General features: G+C 43.0%; 1 long non-coding RNA gene and 2 pseudogenes across 1 annotated transcript; 2 read left to right on the forward strand and 1 right to left on the reverse strand.

Moving 5' to 3' along the window:
• The first annotated feature begins 5398 nt into the window (after nt 1-5398).
• On the forward strand, nt 5399-5517 carry LOC134964666 (5S ribosomal RNA; annotated as a pseudogene).
• Nucleotides 5518-7776: 2259 nt separating this feature from the next.
• LOC134956984 (uncharacterized) lies at nt 7777-9668 on the reverse strand. The gene is made up of 3 exons (XR_010186356.1): nt 9597-9668; nt 9266-9287; nt 7777-8231 (listed from the first exon to the last, which is right to left on the reverse strand). It is a non-coding gene; the product is annotated as an uncharacterized LOC134956984 (long non-coding RNA).
• A 7108-nt stretch (nt 9669-16776) lies between these two features.
• Nucleotides 16777-16895, forward strand: LOC134964668 (5S ribosomal RNA; annotated as a pseudogene).
• Nucleotides 16896-23570: the final 6675 nt, after the last annotated feature.

Here is a 23570-nt window from a genome sequence, read left to right on the forward strand (position 1 = left end):
GAAAATATACACCTACAAGAGACACAAAATGAGACTAAGAGCACATAGAGACCATTAGCACAAACAGACACAAACACAGGCCTAGGGGACTCACCTGCTCCACAAAATAACACAGTTGATTTGTTAAAGAAAATGGGCCAAATAATAAAGGATAAATTGGCCTGAAAATAAAGTCGGATCACTTCTCCAGAAAATATACACCTACAAGAGACACAAAATGAGACTAAGAGCACATAGAGACCATTAGCACAAACAGACACAAACACAGGCCTAGGGGACTCACCTGCTCCACAAAATAACACAGTTGATTTGTTAAAGAAAATGGGCCAAATAATAAAGGATAAATTGGCCTGAAAATTAAGTCGGATCACTTCTCCTGAAAATATACACCTACAAGAGACACAAAATGAGACTAAGAGCACATAGAGACCATTAGCACAAACAGACACAAACACAGGCCTAAGGGACTCACCTGCTCCACAAAATAACACAGTTGATTTGTTAAAGAAAATGGGCCAAATTATAAAGGATAAATTGGCCTGAAAATAAAGTCGGATCACTTCTCCTGAAAATATACACCTACAAGAGACACAAAATGAGACTTAGAGCAACATTTTTAAATGACTCCACAAAACAGAAACACTAAAGTACAGGTTAGTCCAAAAAATTAATAAACAAAAAAAAAAAAAAGATATTCTTACAAAAACTGAAAAACACCTGCATTGCACCAACAAACATACTTGCATTTAACAACAAGACGATTGCACGACTACTCACAAACGGAACTTCGCAAAAAATACGCAATACGGTGTATATGCTAAAAGCTAAAAGACGGAAAACTGTATGCTTGACAATGCTAAAATTACACACTCTGCAAAGTCCAAAAGAGCACCTTCTCGCACGAGACAGAAACTCCATTCATCACCAACACACTCACAGCGTGCAAACCAGGCCCTTAAATAAGCAGTACAATCAGTAGCAATATTAACATACTGTACACCTGTGTGAATGAGTGCGCCGCACGTAGGTATAAATCGCCACACACCTGGGCGTTCAGACGTCATCTCCAACATGGCTACTCGTGAGGAATTAGCAGCAGAGATGGACCGCATTATGCAGCAGCAGATGGCATTGGCGAAAAAACGCATAGAGTGCCAGAGACGAATGATGGAATCCGCCTCTGCGGATTTGGAAGAGGCAGGACCCAGTACTCGGGAAATGTCAGCTTCTGAGACCCAACAATTAAGTGGGGATACCCTGCCACACACACATACTGGCCAAACTGAGGGAGAATCATCATTAGCCACACAAGCACAACAGACAGAAGCTGCTAGTGACGAGGAAGATGGGGAGGAGCAACAGGAGGAAAGCTCACAGGCTACCTCCAGACGTAAAAAAAGACAGCCAGCATTCACTAAGAGGGAGTTGCGTGTTTTGGTCACGCAAGCCATGTCCAAAATACATAGAGGACCCAAAAACATGGGTGCTGCTACGAAAGATCGCATCTGGAGGGACATCACACATTCTGTGAATGAAGTTGGCTCTGTCGTCAGAACATCACAGGAAGTTAGACGACGGTAAGTGCATCTTGCCAGTCCATTCTCTGTGCTAAGTAGTCTTAAAAATGTAGTTACATGTGATGTTATGTATAGCAAACAAAAGCAGAACATGTGTCCTATATATTTATTTCCAGAAATAATAATACTCTACTTTGCCCCTATTTCCCCAAACATATGTAGTTGGGCCGACTTCAAATCCCGCCTGAAGGCAAAGAGGTCTGCGGAGTGGAATGCCTCAAGGGCTACAGGTGGAGGACCATCTGTCGCTGTGGAGTTTACAGACTTGGAGGAGATGGCGATGGCCTGTGTCAGTTATGAGGAGGGCCAAGGGGTGTCTAATATGGACACGGACCTGCCTGAGATCCTGACGGAACATAACTTGCCAGGTAAGTTTACACACTTATTTGTCTGCAATTTCAACTGTATTTATAAAATAATAACTAATTCTTTATTGTACTCATTTCCCACACATTCTTCTATTTGCTTGCCACAAAACACAGCACAGGGGGGTGATCAGTTAGAGTCACAGGAAGGTTATGTGGCTGAGGCTGAGGTGGAGGGACCTAATGGGTCTGGCAGTGTGGGACCACAAATCCCACCTCTGCAGGTTCCTACTGGCCCCCCCACCCAACCCTCTGCTATCCCGGAGATCCTGCTTGAAATTGCTAGGTATGGTGAGAGCCTAAATGCATTTCAAGACGGGGTCCTCCGGGAGGTAAGCCAGATAGCTGTCCGGCTCAGTGAGCACCGAACCAGTGTGGAGCAAGGTGTTGCTCAACTCTGCCAAGGTCTGGCAGAGATCAGGCAGGGACAAGAACAACTTGCCTCCTCATTCCAAAGCCTTGCAACTAACATCTTGCAAGGGCTCCAGGCCATCGCTGTCTCCCTTGCCCACAGTGGCAGAGAGCCACCCACATCGGCTCCCTCCCCTGCCCCTGCCCAGGAAGAACAGACCACTGGGCAGGCCCAACGAAGGTCGCTCCGCAGACCAAGCCAAGAAGAACAGCCTCAGGCGGGGAGAAAAAAAAGAAAGTGATGTCTCTCCAGATGGGCAGCACCCATGTTTTTCATGTTGCCTCTATGTTATTTTGGAGTTGGCTTGTGTGGCCAGAATGGATAACTCCCTCTTAGTGAAATGTATTATTAATGTTTGGAGGTATTGTAGCCTGTGAGCTTTTTTTCTGAAACACCAGAGCCATCTTCCTCTTACTAGTGTGCTATGTATTGCTGTGTTTGTGTGGTGGATCCTAATTCTTTCTCAGTTGGGTCCAAATTTTTGTGTGGCAGGGTGTGTAATATTTTATTTTGTTACTTTAATTTCTCAGTTTGTCAGAAGCTGCATTTTGCCGAGTACTGAGTTCTGCTATCTCATTTGTGTCAGTGTCATCTGCTTGCTGCTTGGTCCATCTCTGCCTGTGATACTCACGTGTAGCCATGTTGTTTTGATGTGTAAAAATATTACTACAGTAATAAACATATAACATTTTACCAACAATTGTGCACTTTATTCAAGGTAATGCATTATGTAAATCTTAGTTCCTGGAAGATTATGTAAGCATATAGACACTTGTGTAACGAGGGATCAATCTGCAAGTTTTTAAAACAATTGCATCTTCAAAAATACTACAGGTATGCCTTGCACCACACTTTAATGTCCATATTAATTAAACTGACACAACACTTTTTTTAGTTTTATCTATGGTCAACAGGACATCATTTAAATCATTGTAAGATATTATTTAAAAAATAAAAAAATCATTTCTGGCCAAAATTAAGTGTATGCTGCATTATGTGGGTGTCTGTTTATTTAGGTAAAATGTTGCTGCTTGCAATTAACATTTTGTGTAATTTCACTTGTTTGCAGTTAGTAGTCTTACACACATTAAAACATGCCCTTTACAAACATTTTACACACCAACTTTAACACAAACAACAACCTTATTTGGCAGTGTGTGAGATTTATATGTGAGTAGAATAAACATGTAATGTGGGTTCAGACAATTGCTGTTTGCTAACTTTCATCTGTGCAATATTTAACAAGTAATTGGCCAACAGATGAATGTGCTCTCCAATTAACTGCTAATTACTGCATACACACTTGTAACAGCACTTCGCAAATGCAGAGTAACTGCAGACCTACTCGGCTGCTGCGTGAAGATTGCTATGGATTCCTATGTTAGTTTTAACAGCGACAATGTTTTATTGCGAAAAACACGCCCATTGCGAGGTGCATACTCCCACACTATACGCCCACTTTCACGCCCATGTTGGACCATTGCGACGTCTCGCCTCCGCCACGCCTCCGCCACACCTCGTTTTCGTTTGTGAGTAACGTGTGGGTTTTTTTGTAGTATTTTTGCACCGGTGTCGTACGATCAGGCTCGCGCATGCGTATTTTCGCATTTGCGCATGCGTAGTTAGTTAGGTTTTGCACATTTGCGATGCGATGTCTCTCTGCGATCAACTCGGAATGAGGGCCAGAATTGGTTTAATTGCACCGGGAGTTGTGGTGTGAAAAACACCTCTTTTGTCTTTCATTTTACAGCATCAGATTCGGGATGTAAAATCCAGTGAGTGAGACAGTGAATAGACTAATGCTGCTGATGGCTCTATTCTGTCTGTGTCTAACTCCTCCCACCTGCTTTACTTCCTGATGAACTAATCTTTGCCAGCGCTGTGAAATGAATGAACTAGTTCACTTTGAAGATTAAATTCACTATTACAAGCATTATTGACTAAAATAAGAATAACAAGCAGTGTATTTCTCAGTGTGGGATATTTAAGTTTACAAAGATGGAAAGTTTTGACCTGCAATGTCAGTGATTCCTGTCTGTCAATAAATAACTGAGTTCATATACATTGCCTACATAAGCAAGCTCAATATAAATATGCTGGGAATTACTCTGTTGTGCTGTGTTCCATTCATGGTACTGTAAGTCATTTATGTGCAGTACAGACACTGATGAATGTGTTGTTGTTGTTGTTGTTGTTGTTGTTGTTGTTGTAATAATAACAATAAGAAGAATTTTATTTATATAGCGCTTTTCTCCAGCAGGACTCAAAGTTGCAGTACAAGCATAAAAAACAAAGAAAGCTGTATACAGGTTTTAGAATGACAGAAAATGGAAAAACTACACAGAAATAAAAACAAAATAATAATAAAAAAAACATAGCGAGCACAATAAACATAATGCATGACTGGTGCAGTCAATTTGGGTAATACATTCCATGTGTGATACCCAGGGCTGGTTCTAGACCTTGTGGTGACCAGGGCCATTGTTTCCTTTGGTGCCTCCCCCTTCCCCATTCAAAACAGGGGGAAAGAGAAGAAAGACTCTGTGTTGGGGCACACTTGGACAAAGAAATACATTAAATCATAACTTTTATTATTGATTTACATAAAATAGTTTATCACACAGACTATTATAACATACAATTTCACCTAAGGGAGAAAAAGGTCTGTATCACGGTTTCAATATTCCCTTATTTCTCCGGCAAGGTCAACAGCTTTCCGCCTCTCAGCATGCAATGTGAGTGAAGTTTCCTTTCACACATAAATTCAAGCCTCGTATCCAGCTTTTCGGTCTTTTTGGAATCAAGGAAAAGCAAAAGGAAATGGTAATGGCAAACAGTCCCAATCCAACAAGTCTGGTAAGACTAAAAGGTATTGGGCTACCTGAAGACAGATTTTCAAATCTGAAGACAAACCATCAGCCTGATAGTGCGGGCTTCCACCTGGGGGAACCCAGGGTGGGAGGCTGACTTCTTCAGTTTTGTTCAGATCTGGAACAAGTCTACTACAGTTGCCTAGGTGCAAGAAGCGGTATCTCACGGTTATGATCTACAGCCACACGACACTGGACATGACCAATCTTATCTGATCTTGGAAGCTAAGCAGTGTTGGTCTTGGTTAGCACTTGGATGGTAAACCACCTGGGAATACCAGGTGCTGTAGGTATTTTCAAGAAACACCGTCATTAAAAGTTTGTACCAGCCCATCTTCAGTGGAAATGAAGATCAGGGCTTTGCAAGAGGCAGTTCAGGAGTTGCTTCAGTCAGGAGTGATAATTCCAGTTCATCCTGCACAAAAAGGACAAGGTTTTCATTCCAACCTGTTTTTAGTCCAGAAGCCAAATGGGTCGTTCCCGGCCCATACTCAATCTCAAAGCATTGAACAAGTACATTTGGGTGCCTTGGGTTTCATATGGAGACTTTACATTCCATTATTTTGGTCATGTTAGGGTCTCCTGCTCTGTGCTGCCACGTCGTCATGGCAACCGGGAGACAAGTGCTAGCGGAGTAACCTGAGCGTAGCTGATACTCCGGTTCGGGTCTTTTGCTGTGCAGTGGTTACAGGCTCTGTGCACGGCAGGGGATCCGGTGCTGGTTTTTGTGCTCACAGTCTGTGAGGTCTGAGTGGGGCGTGGACAGCACCTGCTATATAAACCCTCTTCTCAGGTTAGGCAGAGGCTGCTGAATATGTTATGCACACCAGTGCCAGCAGGAATGTACTGGTGTCTGAACGGAGAGGGATGCAAACAAATGAACTCACAGACAGACTGGGGAATATGACATTACATACACAGAAGGTGATAGGGTAACAAAATAAACACAAAGTGAACAGAGAAGCCCAAAGGCTAAGAAACTGGGTGTCTCCCTAGTATTAGGAATGCTCAGATGGAAAGAAAGGTCACCAATTTCTGCACGCCAATGTGCTGTTCCTTTTATAGCAAAAAAAAACACAAAAACCACTTAACTTCAACTGTTTTTATTTTAATTGTTTTTTTTTTTAAATTTTAAAATAAAATGTAAACAAAATTAACAAAATAACATTAGAGGACTTTTTCAATTGCCTCTATATCGACTATAACCTCCCTTAAATGGGCTTTTAGCCGCCCTAAAAGTGCTGGCAAAGTGCTGGGATCTCCAACTGCAGCATCTGAAAAGAAGAGTCAAAGAAAACATTAATAACTTACTCACATTACCTATTATACAAGCAGGGCACAAAGCACACTTTAATGCAGGCCTGTCCAAACTGAGGCCCTCCAGCTGTTGTGAAACTACATATACCAGCATGCCTTTACACAGTTTTGGGGTCAGAGAATGCAAAACTGTGTCAGGGCATGCTGGAATGTGTAGTTTTTCACCAGCTGGAGGGCCGCAGTTTGGACAGGCCTGCTTTAATGCCTAAGTGACTACATCATGGCTGTTTTAAGGATAAATCAGTAGCAGAACAACACACAAGCCTGCTCAGCAATGTTTTTTTTTTTTGTACAAGAAAGTGTACCACACCATGGGGTACATTTACTACTACGGGAGTTCTATTTAAGATGGGACATTGACCATAGCAACCAATCAAATTATACATGTTATCTTGTAAAAGTGGGCATAAAAATTACAAGTATAATCTTATTGGTTGCTATGGGCAACATCCCATGTTAAAGAGAACTACCATCTTAGTAAATGTAACACCATGTTGGCATTCATTCACATCTGGAGTGAAGAGAATTCAATTTTTGGAGGTTTGGTCCTGCATCATCACACTGCATATCAACATCTTCAGAAGGACAACATATCCTAGCATGCCCACACTCCCTGAAAACCGCCTTTACTAAATAAGGTCAAACAGGTTTTGAAAAATCCAATAAGCATTTTGTGAGTCTAACTTTCACACCACAAATCATTGTGTTGTTCGGCTGGCTAACAAAGTGAAGCATGTGATTTGAAAGTGCAAACATTATGAATACACAGGCACAAGTGTAAAAGACTAACAACATACTAAACTCCACTCAGGTAGAAATGTTAGGCTGAAAACTGAGCACATATAAACCATGTTGTCCTGGCAACCCTGTCGAACTAATGAGTGTCGACCTAGAGTGGACACACAAAACATTGCACACATAAACACTACATATAATGATACTCACAAAAATTTCAATGCAACATGAACACCATGAATAATAACTCAAAATGTTTTCCTTGCTAGCTGATTTTCAACAGTACAACAGTGCATGTTTTGACATTGTAAGTGTAAGTAGGTAATCATTATTTTACAAATGTTAAAACACTTACTTTCCTCTGCAACATGATGATCACCACTTAGTCCATCAGGGGCTTCTTCTGCCCCTTCACTGGGTGGTGAAGGCAGCTGGATGGGGGAAGGAGGAGGGATTGGGGAAGGAGGAGGGATGGGTGAAGGAGGCTGGATGAAGGAAGGAGGAGGGATTGGGGAAGGAGGAGAGATGGGGGAAGGAGGAGGGATTGGGGATGTATTTTCTGAGGGTGGGTCTGATTGAGAGGGCGAGGGGGGCGGAGAGAATGTTTGTCCAATAGAGGGTGAGGGGGGCTGAGAAGGGGAGTTGGAAGGAGAAGGAGAAGGGGACTGGGAAGGAGGAGAAGGGGGCACAGAAAGAGAAGGAGAGGTGGGCTGAGAAGGGGACTGGAAAGGGGAGGGGGACTGGGAAGCTGAGGGGGACTGGGAAGCTGAGGTGGACTGGGAAGCTGAGGGGGACTGGGAAGCTGAGGTGGACTGGGAAGCTGAGGTGGACTGGGAAGCTGAGGGGGACTGGGAAGGGGAGGGGGAGTGAGAAGGGGAGGGTGGTTGAGAAGGGGAGGGGGGCTGAGAAGGGGCCTGATGTTGCCTCCCTGCATCAGCTTGCCGTTGTGGTCGTCCTATAATGATATATGTATTATATTTTGTATTGCATGTAAAATTTCAGAAACACCATTTGTCAATTACACTGTTCTGTCCCATGTAAAAGACACAGGGCTTGGTTTTTTTTTTATTCTTATGAGTTTTAAAACTGTTGATGTTGTCCACAGCAACCAAAATGATTATACTAAACATTTTTGATGCTCATTACTGAATCTATTCCATTGAGTCATATTGATTGGTATAGGCAACATCACCAGATCACTATTCAAGCCACCTTATTATATAGACACCACTGATCAAGTTATTTGGTACAGTTTCCAGCCTGTGTATTAATTCTGTACAACATGCACTTGTTTTGAATCACTTTGCTACAGTCAGTACTGTTTGCCCTAACCACACACACTGTCATATTTATTAAATTAGTTCAGTCAGTGTTGCAATTACAGACTACCACTTAGTGTAAATTTGCAAAGTTTATGCTAATAATCTCTGTTATGTAATGTAATTTACTGCGTGCACGCATTTGCCGGATTTGCTGGCGGATCTCCGCCAACAGGTCCGGAGTCCTCCTGCGTAGGTCACTCCATCTCCTTTCTAATTGTATGATGGTCCGCCTGCTGCGGACGCGAGTCCTCAGTAGGTGGCGGACCTCCGCGTAGGCCTCGCGCTTAACCCGATTTGGGATAAAGCGCCCAACGCGGCCTACGTGGCGGTCCATCACCGCAACCAGGACGCGGAGCTCCCGCCTGGTGAAAGGTGCTGCACGCATCATGGCAATGGCGTTTTCCTTATTTGGGCATATATTTATAGTGTGTGTTAGCATGTGATTTGTCTAAAATCTATGCTGTCATTACAATAAACTTTATTGATGTTTGCAATGCTGTGAAGAGCAGAGTGGTAATTTCGCTCGAGCGGAAATACGCAGTCGCGGAAGAGGAAAAATTAAAAAAAATGTTTACACACAACCACCAACTAAAACACCCACACAAACACAGACACACACACACACACACACTTTGTTAAAAAGAAAAAAAATACTCTGTGTACTCACCACATTTTGTGTGATAATTCAGCTGCACAGTCACAAAGTGGCCAACATTTAGTTTCATTTGTTTGTGTTTTTTTCATTAAAAACAGGATTAGATGAAAGAAAACAAATAAGGACACTATTTAGCAACATCACATTATTAGATTCTAAAATAAAACATTGTAAGCTTAACCTGTTTAAGGTTATTTTTTAAAAACATAATTAGATATTCCCACACACCCGAATAATTACACAATGACCTTACAATAGCAAGCCAAATTACATCGTAACAAAATGAGCATAAGCATACAGTGTTTTTTATTAATTTCGAAAAGTAAATCAAAAAACACTATACCTGAAATATTCTTCAACAATGCTTGCCCTGACTTGGCTTCCCCTCCGTGAAACACTCCCCCCACCGAATCGACGGACAACCCCTGGCTCCTCATCTGGCAATTCCTCTGTCTGAGGAAGCTGTACGCTACTCCTTACCGCAATGTTATGTAGTATAGCGCACAGGACCACTATTTTACTTGCCATCTCCGGCGAATACATGATGTCGCCACCAGTGCGGTGGAGCACACGAAAACGGCCTTTAAGGACCCCAATTGTGCGCTCCACCAGCTGTCTAGTGGCAGTAAGCGCGGAGTTAAATTCCGTCTGTGGTCCTGGCCTGGGATTACGGTAAGGAGTCATGAGCCAGGGGGTGCAAGGATATCCACGGTCTCCTGTTTGAGGAGAAGAAAAAATTAGAAAGAGTATATTCCTAAAATTGTAAAAAAATGGCAGGAAATTATGTTGGCCAACTCACCCAATAACCACATGTCTGCTCGTTGACTTGATCTTAATCTGTGCCATATCCCTGATTGTCTAATGACATAAGCATCATGCGAGTTTCCGGGAAACTTGGCATTCAGGGAAAGGATCTGGAGGGATGGCCCACAAACAACCATTACATTCAGAGAATGAAAGTTTCCTGTTTCTATAAATTTCTTCATTATGTCTTGGTGGCACAATAGCTACATGTGTGCCATCCACAACCCCAATAACATGTGGGAAGCGACTACCACCTTCCTCAAATTGCCGCTTCACCACATCTAGGGCACCATCATCCAGAGGCATAGCAATAAATTGCTTCACACGCTTTATGAAAGCCTGGCTGACACGCCACAGGACCTTACTGAACTGGCCCTGCGACATGCCAACCAGGTCTCCAACAACATGCTGAAATGACCCTGTGGCCAAAAAATGTAACACAGCAAGGAATTGTGTCAATGGTGGTATTGCTGTAGGATACCGAATTGAAGACTCCAGATCACTCTCTATTATGGAGAGAGTGTCTAGGATTAGATGTGGTGGCAGCCTGTATCTACGCACAACAACATCATCTGGCATCCCAAAAAGTAGGACACGGGTGCGGAAAATTGGTGGCCTAGCACGCCTCCGTTGCCTTGGTTGATGAGGAGCCGGTTGTGGTTGGCGGGCTGGCGGTTGGGGTGGGAGTGCTTCCGTGGGTTGGGGTGGGAGGGCTTCAGCAGCCACAAAGACCGACATCACCAACTTAAAATAAAGGTAATAATATTGAGAATAAGACAATTTAAAAAATAAAATGTACAACCTTAATCCAAAATAAATTTTCTGTGTGTAAACTTACTGCAGGAGCATACGACATTTTTTCTGTATTCAATTACGGACCAATAAAAAATTGTGTAAAAAAAGGGAAAGCATAAATTAAAAGGTATGAACAAACATAGGTTAACCAAAAAAATTCACAATGTGTAAACCAACCAAACATACACATAATAAGAGCATTAAAAAAATTACCAACACCAACGTATAACTAATGATAATTATGTAAAAAATCTAAACTACATTCTACACAAAATTGAGTACTTTAGTAGCTATTACAGGCAAGACCAGCACTACTTTGCTGATCAATCCGGAAAAATAAAAGTAATTTTTTAAAAATTAGTGATGACAAACATAAGCAAAACACTTTGAACACACACATACTCCACAACACACAGGCCTAGGGGACTTACCTGCTCCACAAAATAACACAGTTGATTTGTAATTGAAAATGGGCCAAATAATAAAGGATAAATTGGCCTGAAAATTAAGTCGGATCACTTCTCCTGAAAATATACACCTACAAGAGACACAAAATGAGACTAAGAGCACATAGAGACCATTAGCACAAACAGACACAAACACAGGCCTAGGGGACTCACCTGCTCCACAAAATAACACAGTTGATTTGTTAAAGAAAATGGGCCAAATAATAAAGGATAAATTGGCCTGAAAATAAAGTCGGATCACTTCTCCAGAAAATATACACCTACAAGAGACACAAAATTAGACTAAGAGCACATAGAGACCATTAGCACAAACAGACACAAACACAGGCCTAGGGGACTCACCTGCTCCACAAAATAACACAGTTGATTTGTTAAAGAAAATGGGCCAAATAATAAAGGATAAATTGGCCTGAAAATTAAGTCGGATCACTTCTCCTGAAAATATACACCTACAAGAGACACAAAATGAGACTAAGAGCACATAGAGACCATTAGCACAAACAGACACAAACACAGGCCTAAGGGACTCACCTGCTCCACAAAATAACACAGTTGATTTGTTAAAGAAAATGGGCCAAATTATAAAGGATAAATTGGCCTGAAAATAAAGTCGGATCACTTCTCCTGAAAATATACACCTACAAGAGACACAAAATGAGACTTAGAGCAACATTTTTAAATGACTCCACAAAACAGAAACACTAAAGTACAGGTTAGTCCAAAAAATTAATAAACAAAAAAAAAAAAAAGATATTCTTACAAAAACTGAAAAACACCTGCATTGCACCAACAAACATACTTGCATTTAACAACAAGACGATTGCACGACTACTCACAAACGGAACTTCGCAAAAAATACGCAATACGGTGTATATGCTAAAAGCTAAAAGACGGAAAACTGTATGCTTGACAATGCTAAAATTACACACTCTGCAAAGTCCAAAAGAGCACCTTCTCGCACGAGACAGAAACTCCATTCATCACCAACACACTCACAGCGTGCAAACCAGGCCCTTAAATAAGCAGTACAATCAGTAGCAATATTAACATACTGTACACCTGTGTGAATGAGTGCGCCGCACGTAGGTATAAATCGCCACACACCTGGGCGTTCAGACGTCATCTCCAACATGGCTACTCGTGAGGAATTAGCAGCAGAGATGGACCGCATTATGCAGCAGCAGATGGCATTGGCGAAAAAACGCATAGAGTGCCAGAGACGAATGATGGAATCCGCCTCTGCGGATTTGGAAGAGGCAGGACCCAGTACTCGGGAAATGTCAGCTTCTGAGACCCAACAATTAAGTGGGGATACCCTGCCACACACACATACTGGCCAAACTGAGGGAGAATCATCATTAGCCACACAAGCACAACAGACAGAAGCTGCTAGTGATGAGGAAGATGGGGAGGAGCAACAGGAGGAAAGCTCACAGGCTACCTCCAGACGTAAAAAAAGACAGCCAGCATTCACTAAGAGGGAGTTGCGTGTTTTGGTCACGCAAGCCATGTCCAAAATACATAGAGGACCCAAAAACATGGGTGCTGCTACGAAAGATCGCATCTGGAGGGACATCACACATTCTGTGAATGAAGTTGGCTCTGTCGTCAGAACATCACAGGAAGTTAGACGACGGTAAGTGCATCTTGCCAGTCCATTCTCTGTGCTAAGTAGTCTTAAAAATGTAGTTACATGTGATGTTATGTATAGCAAACAAAAGCAGAACATGTGTCCTATATATTTATTTCCAGAAATAATAATACTCTACTTTGCCCCTATTTCCCCAAACATATGTAGTTGGGCCGACTTCAAATCCCGCCTGAAGGCAAAGAGGTCTGCGGAGTGGAATGCCTCAAGGGCTACAGGTGGAGGACCATCTGTCGCTGTGGAGTTTACAGACTTGGAGGAGATGGCGATGGCCTGTGTCAGTTATGAGGAGGGCCAAGGGGTGTCTAATATGGACACGGACCTGCCTGAGATCCTGACGGAACATAACTTGCCAGGTAAGTTTACACACTTATTTGTCTGCAATTTCAACTGTATTTATAAAATAATAACTAATTCTTTATTGTACTCATTTCCCACACATTCTTCTATTTGCTTGCCACAAAACACAGCACAGGGGGGTGATCAGTTAGAGTCACAGGAAGGTTATGTGGCTGAGGCTGAGGTGGAGGGACCTAGTGGGTCTGGCAGTGTGGGACCACAAATCCCACCTCTGCAGGTTCCTACTGGCCCCCCCACCCAACCCTCTGCTATCCCGGAGATCCTGCTTGAAATTGCTAGGTATGGTGAGAGCCTAAATGCATTTCAAGACGGGGTCCTCCGGGAGGTAAGCCAGATAGCTGTCCGGCTCAGTGAGCACCGAACCAGTGTGGAGCAAGGTGTTGCTCAACTCTGCCAAGGTCTGGCAGAGATCAGGCAGGGACAAGAACAACTTGCCTCCTCATTCCAAAGCCTTGCAACTAACATCTTGCAAGGGCTCCAGGCCATCGCTGTCTCCCTTGCCCACAGTGGCAGAGAGCCACCCACATCGGCTCCCTCCCCTGCCCCTGCCCAGGAAGAACAGACCACTGGGCAGGCCCAACGAAGGTCGCTCCGCAGACCAAGCCAAGAAGAACAGCCTCAGGCGGGGAGAAAAAAAAGAAAGTGATGTCTCTCCAGATGGGCAGCACCCATGTTTTTCATGTTGCCTCTATGTTATTTTGGAGTTGGCTTGTGTGGCCAGAATGGATAACTCCCTCTTAGTGAAATGTATTATTAATGTTTGGAGGTATTGTAGCCTGTGAGCTTTTTTTCTGAAACACCAGAGCCATCTTCCTCTTACTAGTGTGCTATGTATTGCTGTGTTTGTGTGGTGGATCCTAATTCTTTCTCAGTTGGGTCCAAATTTTTGTGTGGCAGGGTGTGTAATATTTTATTTTGTTACTTTAATTTCTCAGTTTGTCAGAAGCTGCATTTTGCCGAGTACTGAGTTCTGCTATCTCATTTGTGTCAGTGTCATCTGCTTGCTGCTTGGTCCATCTCTGCCTGTGATACTCACGTGTAGCCATGTTGTTTTGATGTGTAAAAATATTACTACAGTAATAAACATATAACATTTTACCAACAATTGTGCACTTTATTCAAGGTAATGCATTATGTAAATCTTAGTTCCTGGAAGATTATGTAAGCATATAGACACTTGTGTAACGAGGGATCAATCTGCAAGTTTTTAAAACAATTGCATCTTCAAAAATACTACAGGTATGCCTTGCACCACACTTTAATGTCCATATTAATTAAACTGACACAACACTTTTTTTAGTTTTATCTATGGTCAACAGGACATCATTTAAATCATTGTAAGATATTATTTAAAAAATAAAAAAATCATTTCTGGCCAAAATTAAGTGTATGCTGCATTATGTGGGTGTCTGTTTATTTAGGTAAAATGTTGCTGCTTGCAATTAACATTTTGTGTAATTTCACTTGTTTGCAGTTAGTAGTCTTACACACATTAAAACATGCCCTTTACAAACATTTTACACACCAACTTTAACACAAACAACAACCTTATTTGGCAGTGTGTGAGATTTATATGTGAGTAGAATAAACATGTAATGTGGGTTCAGACAATTGCTGTTTGCTAACTTTCATCTGTGCAATATTTAACAAGTAATTGGCCAACAGATGAATGTGCTCTCCAATTAACTGCTAATTACTGCATACACACTTGTAACAGCACTTCGCAAATGCAGAGTAACTGCAGACCTACTCGGCTGCTGCGTGAAGATTGCTATGGATTCCTATGTTAGTTTTAACAGCGACAATGTTTTATTGCGAAAAACACGCCCATTGCGAGGTGCATACTCCCACACTATACGCCCACTTTCACGCCCATGTTGGACCATTGCGACGTCTCGCCTCCGCCACGCCTCCGCCACACCTCGTTTTCGTTTGTGAGTAACGTGTGGGTTTTTTTGTAGTATTTTTGCACCGGTGTCGTACGATCAGGCTCGCGCATGCGTATTTTCGCATTTGCGCATGCGTAGTTAGTTAGGTTTTGCACATTTGCGATGCGATGTCTCTCTGCGATCAACTCGGAATGAGGGCCAGAATTGGTTTAATTGCACCGGGAGTTGTGGTGTGAAAAACACCTCTTTTGTCTTTCATTTTACAGCATCAGATTCGGGATGTAAAATCCAGTGAGTGAGACAGTGAATAGACTAATGCTGCTGATGGCTCTATTCTGTCTGTGTCTAACTCCTCCCACCTGCTTTACTTCCTGATGAACTAATCTTTGCCAGCGCTGTGAAATGAATGAACTAGTTCACTTTGAAGATTAAATTCACTATTACAAGCATTATTGACTAAAATAAGAATAACAAGCAGTGTATTTCTCAGTGTGGGATATTTAAGTTTACAAAGATGGAAAGTTTTGACCTGCAATGTCAGTGATTCCTGTCTGTCAATAAATAACTGAGTTCATATACATTGCCTACATAAGCAAGCTCAATATAAATATGCTGGGAATTACTCTGTTGTGCTGTGTTCCATTCATGGTACTGTAAGTCATTTATGTGCAGTACAGACACTGATGAATGTGTTGTTGTTGTTGTTGTTGTTGTTGTTGTTGTTGTAATAATAACAATAAGAAGAATTTTATTTATATAGCGCTTTTCTCCAGCAGGACTCAAAGTTGCAGTACAAGCATAAAAAACAAAGAAAGCTGTATACAGGTTTTAGAATGACAGAAAATGGAAAAACTACACAGAAATAAAAACAAAATAATAATAAAAAAAACATAGCGAGCACAATAAACATAATGCATGACTGGTGCAGTCAATTTGGGTAATACATTCCATGTGTGATACCCAGGGCTGGTTCTAGACCTTGTGGTGACCAGGGCCATTGTTTCCTTTGGTGCCTCCCCCTTCCCCATTCAAAACAGGGGGAAAGAGAAGAAAGACTCTGTGTTGGGGCACACTTGGACAAAGAAATACATTAAATCATAACTTTTATTATTGATTTACATAAAATAGTTTATCACACAGACTATTATAACATACAATTTCACCTAAGGGAGAAAAAGGTCTGTATCACGGTTTCAATATTCCCTTATTTCTCCGGCAAGGTCAACAGCTTTCCGCCTCTCAGCATGCAATGTGAGTGAAGTTTCCTTTCACACATAAATTCAAGCCTCGTATCCAGCTTTTCGGTCTTTTTGGAATCAAGGAAAAGCAAAAGGAAATGGTAATGGCAAACAGTCCCAATCCAACAAGTCTGGTAAGACTAAAAGGTATTGGGCTACCTGAAGACAGATTTTCAAATCTGAAGACAAACCATCAGCCTGATAGTGCGGGCTTCCACCTGGGGGAACCCAGGGTGGGAGGCTGACTTCTTCAGTTTTGTTCAGATCTGGAACAAGTCTACTACAGTTGCCTAGGTGCAAGAAGCGGTATCTCACGGTTATGATCTACAGCCACACGACACTGGACATGACCAATCTTATCTGATCTTGGAAGCTAAGCAGTGTTGGTCTTGGTTAGCACTTGGATGGTAAACCACCTGGGAATACCAGGTGCTGTAGGTATTTTCAAGAAACACCGTCATTAAAAGTTTGTACCAGCCCATCTTCAGTGGAAATGAAGATCAGGGCTTTGCAAGAGGCAGTTCAGGAGTTGCTTCAGTCAGGAGTGATAATTCCAGTTCATCCTGCACAAAAAGGACAAGGTTTTCATTCCAACCTGTTTTTAGTCCAGAAGCCAAATGGGTCGTTCCCGGCCCATACTCAATCTCAAAGCATTGAACAAGTACATTTGGGTGCCTTGGGTTTCATATGGAGACTTTACATTCCATTATTTTGGTCATGTTAGGGTCTCCTGCTCTGTGCTGCCACGTCGTCATGGCAACCGGGAGACAAGTGCTAGCGGAGTAACCTGAGCGTAGCTGATACTCCGGTTCGGGTCTTTTGCTGTGCAGTGGTTACAGGCTCTGTGCACGGCAGGGGATCCGGTGCTGGTTTTTGTGCTCACAGTCTGTGAGGTCTGAGTGGGGCGTGGACAGCACCTGCTATATAAACCCTCTTCTCAGGTTAGGCAGATGCTGCTGAATCTTTGTTGGTTAGTCAGTTCCTGAAAGCTAGCTAGTACTGTGTAAACTTTGTATTTGTTTGTTGCTTACTGCAAATAGGCCTTGGGATTTGGTATTACACTCTGCCAATCCAGACCTAGCAGTAAGACTGGAGTCAGTCGTTTAACCTGCTGGGGTTCTTTTGCTACTCTGTGAACCTAGCAAGTTTGCGGCTGTATTCTCAGACTTGCCTGTCAAAATCCTTTCTCACTGTGCAAGGTGTTCAGGTGTCAGTTTAGTGGCAGTAAGCTGAACCAGTGCACTGCAAGTGAGGACTAGGATTGTGGAGACTCTCCTTGTGTCTATTATTCCATCTCTGACCAAGGAGTTTACTGCCACACCCGTTGGCAACACTTTAGGGTTTTGCTGTTGCCCTTAGCAACAGCATTTCGGGTTCTCTACGTATTAAATCACAACATCTCGCTTCTTTCCATCTGAGCATTCCTAATACTAGGGAGACACCCAGTTTCTTAGCCTTTGGGCTTCTCTGTTCACTTTGTGTTTATTTTGTTACCCTATCACCTTCTGTGTATGTAATGTCATATTCCCCAGTCTGTCTGTGAGTTCATTTGTTTTGCATCCCTCTCCGTTCAGACACCAGTACATTCCTGCTGGCACTGGTGTGCATAACATATTCAGCAGCCTCTGCCTAACCTGAGAAGAGGGTTTATATAGCAGGTGCTGTCCACGCCCCACTCAGACCTCACAGACTGTGAGCACAAAAACCTGCACCGGATCCCCTGCCGTGCACAGAGCCTGTAACCACTGCACAGCAAAAGACCCGAACCGGAGTATCAGCTACGCTCAGGTTACTCCGCTAGCACTTGTCTCCCGGTTGCCATGACGACGTGGCAGCACAGAGCAGGAGACCCTAACAGGTCATGGGGCAGGAGGATTTTATGGTATCCCTGGATAACCAGGATGCTTATCTACTGTACATGTTCCTATAGCGCTGTTCTATCAGCATTATGTCAGGTTTGCTATCCTGCAGCATAATTTTCAGTTTCAGCCCCTACCATTTGGACTGACCACAGCTCCCAGAGTATTCACCAAAATTATGGTAGTGATGGCATCTTATTTCCATTTGCAGGGGATAAGGATTTTTAAAAATCCATACCGCGATGATTTATTAATCCTGACACAGTCTCAGGAATTGTTCAGTGGCATCTGCAACAGAAAACAGCTTGTTGCAGAGATACGGTTGCCTCATAAATTGGGCAAAGTCGTCTCTGGTTCCGTAACAACGGATGACTCACTTGGGGGCTGTGATGGAAATGTGTATTCAGAGAGTAATTTTACCTCTGGACAAAATATCCAAAATTCACTTAAGGATTCAGGAGTTGCTACTAGAGATGTGCGGTGGGCACTTTTCGTGTTTTGTATTTTGGTTTTGGTTCTGGTTCCATGCTCGTGTTTTGGAGCTGGATTGGTTTTGCCAAAACCACCCTTTCGTGTTTTGGTTTTGGTTTTGGATCTGGATGATTTTTGAAAAACATAACAGCTAAAATCACAGAACTTGGGGGTAATTTTGATCCTACGGTATTATTAACCTCAATAACATTAATTTCCAGTCTATTCTGAACAACTCACACTTCACAATATTGTTTTTAGGCCAAAAGGTTGCACTGAGGTGGCTGGATGACTAAGCTAAGCGACACAAACACCTGGCCCATCTAGGAGTGGCATTGCAGTGGCAGACAGGATGGCAGATTTTAAAAATAGGCCCCAAACAGCACATCATGCAAAGAAGAAAAAGAGGTGCAATGAGGTAGCTGTGTGACTAAACTAAGCAACACAAGTGTGCGGCACAAACACCTGGCCCATCTAGCAGTGGCACTGCAATGGCAGACAGGATGACACTTAAAAACACTAGACCCCAAACTGCACATCATGCAAAGAAGTTAAAGAGATGCAATGAGGTAGCTGTATAACTAAGCTAAGCGACACAAGTGTACGGCACAAACACCTGGCCCATCTAGGAGTGGCACTGCAATGGCAGACAGGATGACACTTAAAAACACTAGGCCCCAAATAGCACATCATGCAAAAAAAAAAAGAGGTGCAATGAGGTAGCTGTATGACTAAGCTAAGTGTCACAATTGTGCCGCACAAACAACATATGATGTGCTGGAATTTGCCCAGATGTAATACACGCACAATATTGGTGGCACAGGAGAGCGTACTACTAAACCACACACACAGCAAAGCCTGTAAAATTAATTTGGATAATAACCCTTTTATTTGGAGTTATTATAATAATATGCAGCACAGGCGAGCGTACCCCTACAAAACACAAGGCAAACCCTGTAAAAATTATTTGGATAATAATATAAGTAATGTATGTAACCCTTTTATTTGGAGTAAATAATATACAGCACAAGACACCACCACTGGACTGGACTGATGCAGCACAAAGACAGCACCACTGGACTGGACTTATACGGCATATATGGAGACATATGGCAGTACTCCTGGAGTTGTACAGCAGTGTCAGACAGGATGGAACTTTAAAAAACTAGTCCCCAAACAGCACATGAAGCAAAGAAGAAAAAGAGGTGCAATATGGAATTGTCCTTGGGCCCTCCCACCCACTCAAATTGTCCTTGGGCCCTCCCACTCACATGACTGTGGCTGAAATGACTGGTTTGTTTGGGCCCCCACTGAAAAAGAAGCAATCAATCTCTCCTTGCACAAACTGGCTCTACACAGGCAAGATGTCAACCTCATTCTCATCCTCCTATTCCTCAGCCCTTTCAGTGTGTACATCCTCCTCCTCACAGAGTATTAATTCGTCCCCACTGGAATCCACAATCACAGGTCCCTGTGTACTTTCTGGAGGCAATTGCTGGTAAAGGTATTCCTGGAGGAATTAATAATTCATTTTGAGGAACATGATGACATTTTGTGGAAGTAACCTCCTACGCTGATCGCTGACAAGGTTACCAGCTGCACTAAACACTCTTTCAGAGTACACACTGGAGGGGGGGCAACTTAGGTAAAATAAACCCAGTTTGTGCAAGGGCATCTAAATTGGCTCTTTTTCCTGCCAGTATACATACAGACTGTCTGACATGCCTACTTGGATGCTGTCACTCATATAATTGTCCACCATGCTTTCAATGGTGACAGAATCATATGCAGTGACAGTAGACATGTCAGTAATCGTTGGCAGGTCCTTCAGTCCGGAACAGATGTTAGCACTCACTCCAGACTGCCCTGCATCACCGCCAGCAGGTGGGCTAGGAAATCTTATGCTTTTCCTCGCAACCCCAGTTGAGGGAGAAAATGAAGGAGGAGCTGTTGATGGGTCACGTTCCGCTTGAATTGACAATTTTCTCACCATCATGTCTTTGAACCTCTGCACACTTGTGTCTGCCGGAAAGAGAGATACAATGTAGGCTTTAAACCTAGGATCGAGCACGGTGGCCAAAATGTAGTGCTCTGATTTCAACAGATTGACCACCCTTGAATCCTGGCAAAGTGAATGGAAGGCTCCACCCACAAGTCCCACATACTTTGCGGAATCGCTCCATCTTAGCTCCTCCTTCAATTTCTCCAGCTGTTTCTGCAAAAGCCTTATGAGGGGACTCAAGCTGGAGGTGTCTGAACTGACTTCACGTGTAGCAAGTTCGAAGGATTGGAGAACCTTGCACAAGACGGAAATCATTCTCCACTGCGCTTGAGTCAGGTGCATTCCCCCTCCATTGCCTATATCATAGGTGGATGTATACAATTGAATGGCCTTTTGCTGATCCTCCATCCTCTGAAGCATATAGAGTGTTGAATTCTTCCTCATTACCACCTCTTGCTTCAGGGGATGGAGGGCAGGTTCAGGAGTGTTTGCTGGTGCTCTACTCTTTGGCACGCAGTGGCTGAATGTCGAAAGTGGCCTGTAATTTTTCGGGCCACTGACAGCATCTCGTGCACACCCCTGCCATTTAAAAAAAAATCTGCACCACCAAATTAATAGTATGTGCAAAATATGGGACATGCTGGAATTTTCCCAGATGTAATGCACGCACAATATTGGTGGCGCTGTTCGATATCACAAATCCCCAGGAGAGTCTAAGTGGGGTAAGCCATTGGGCAATGATATCCTTCAGTTTCCGTAAGAGGTTGGCATTTGCGAGATGCTGCTACTGGTGCTGCTGCTGTTGTTGCTGCGGGAAGCAATACATCTACCCAGTGGGCTGTCACAGTCATATAGTCCTTAGTCTGCCCTGTTCCACTTGTCCACATGTCCGTGGTTAAGTGGACAGTGGGTACAACTACATTTTTTAGGACACTGAGGATACTTTTTCTGACCTCTCTGTACATTCTCGGTATCGCCTGCCTAGTGAAGCGGAATCTAGATGGGATTTAGTACCTTGACACACTACCTCCATGAATTCTCTAAGTCCCACTGAACTAATAACAAATACCGGATGCACGTCTAACACCAACATAGCTGTCAATGCCTCAGTTATCCGCTTTGCAACAGGATGACTGCTGTCATATTTCATCTTCCTCGTAAAGGACTGTTGGACAGTCACTTGCTTACTGAAAGTAGTACAAGTGGTCTTCCGACTTCCCCTCTAGGATGACGATCGACTCCCAGCAGCAACAACAGTAGTGGCAGCAACAGCAGCAGTAGGCATACCACTCAAGAATCATCTGGAGGAATCACGGTTAGGTGAAGACTCCACAGTCTTGCCAGTGACATGGCATGCTGGACTACTGACGTTCCTGACTGAGGAGGAAGTTGACGTTGAGGGAGTTGGTGGTGCGGCTTGCAGGAGCTTGGGTACAAGAGGAAGAAGGGATTTAGGTGTCAGTGGACTGCTTACGCTCTTACCCAAAGTTTCAGAACTTGATAATGACTTTGGATGAATGCGCAACAAGTGACATATAAGGGAGGATGTTCCTAGGTGGTTAACGTCCTTACCCCAACTTATTACGGATTAACAGAGGCAACATACGGCTTGACACCTGTTGTCCGGATTTGTGGATAAATAATTCCACACCGAAGAGGTGGCTTTATTTGGTATTTTGCCAAGGCATCACAATGGGCTTATTCATCCCACAGACAACAGCTGTCTCCCCCGGTGCCTGATTTAAACAAACCACATCACCATCAGAATCCTCATCATCAACTTTCTCCTCAGCGCGAGCAACACCCATATCCTCATCCTGGTGTACTTCAACAATGACATCTTAAATTTGAATATCAGAAACTGGACTGTGGGTGCTACTTCCAGCACTTGCAGAGGGTGTGCAAATGGTGGAAGGAGCCACCTCTTCCTGTCCGGTGTTGGGAAGGTCAGGCATCGCAACTGCCGACACACTTGGTCTCTCCTTGGGGATTTGTGATACAATCTTAGAATGTACAGTTCTTTGCTGTACTTTTGCCATCTTAACTCATAATTTTTCTAGTGGGAGGATGAGGGCTTCCATTGTCATGTGAAACTGAACCACTAATCATGAACATAGGCCAGGGCTGTAGCCGTTCCTTGCCACTCCATATCGTAAATGCATATTGGCAAGTTTACGTTTCTCCTCAGACCATTTATATTTATTTTTTGGGGTCTTTTTACTGAACTTTGGCTTTTTGGATTTTACATGCCCTCTATTATCACATTGGGCAATGGCCTTGGCAGACGACGTTGATGGCATTTCATCACCTATGTCATGACTAGTGGCCACAGCTTCAGCACTAGGAGGAAGTGATTCTTGATCTTTCCCTATTTTATCCTCCAAATTTTTGTTCTCCATTATTTTTCTGGAGTAATATAACACAATATGCAGCACAGGAAAGCGTATCCTTACACCACATAGGGCAAATCCTGTAAAAATTATTTGGATTAAATATTAATAACCCCTTTAAATGGAGTAAATAATATACAGGACAGTACCACTAGACTTATACGGCAGTACCACTGGAATTATATGGCAGTATCACTGAAATTATACGGCAGTACCACTGAACTTATACTGCAGTACAATTGGACTTATACGTCAGTACCACTGGATTTATACAGTAGTATCACTGGAATTATGTGGCAGTACCCTGGATTTATACGCCAGTACCACTGGAATTATACGGCAGTGTCACTGGAATTATACGTAAGTACCACTGGACTTATACGGCAGTTCCACT

The sequence above is a fragment of the Pseudophryne corroboree genome, chromosome 9, assembly GCF_028390025.1.
Source record: "Pseudophryne corroboree isolate aPseCor3 chromosome 9, aPseCor3.hap2, whole genome shotgun sequence".
Taxonomy (NCBI): Eukaryota; Metazoa; Chordata; class Amphibia; order Anura; family Myobatrachidae; genus Pseudophryne; species Pseudophryne corroboree.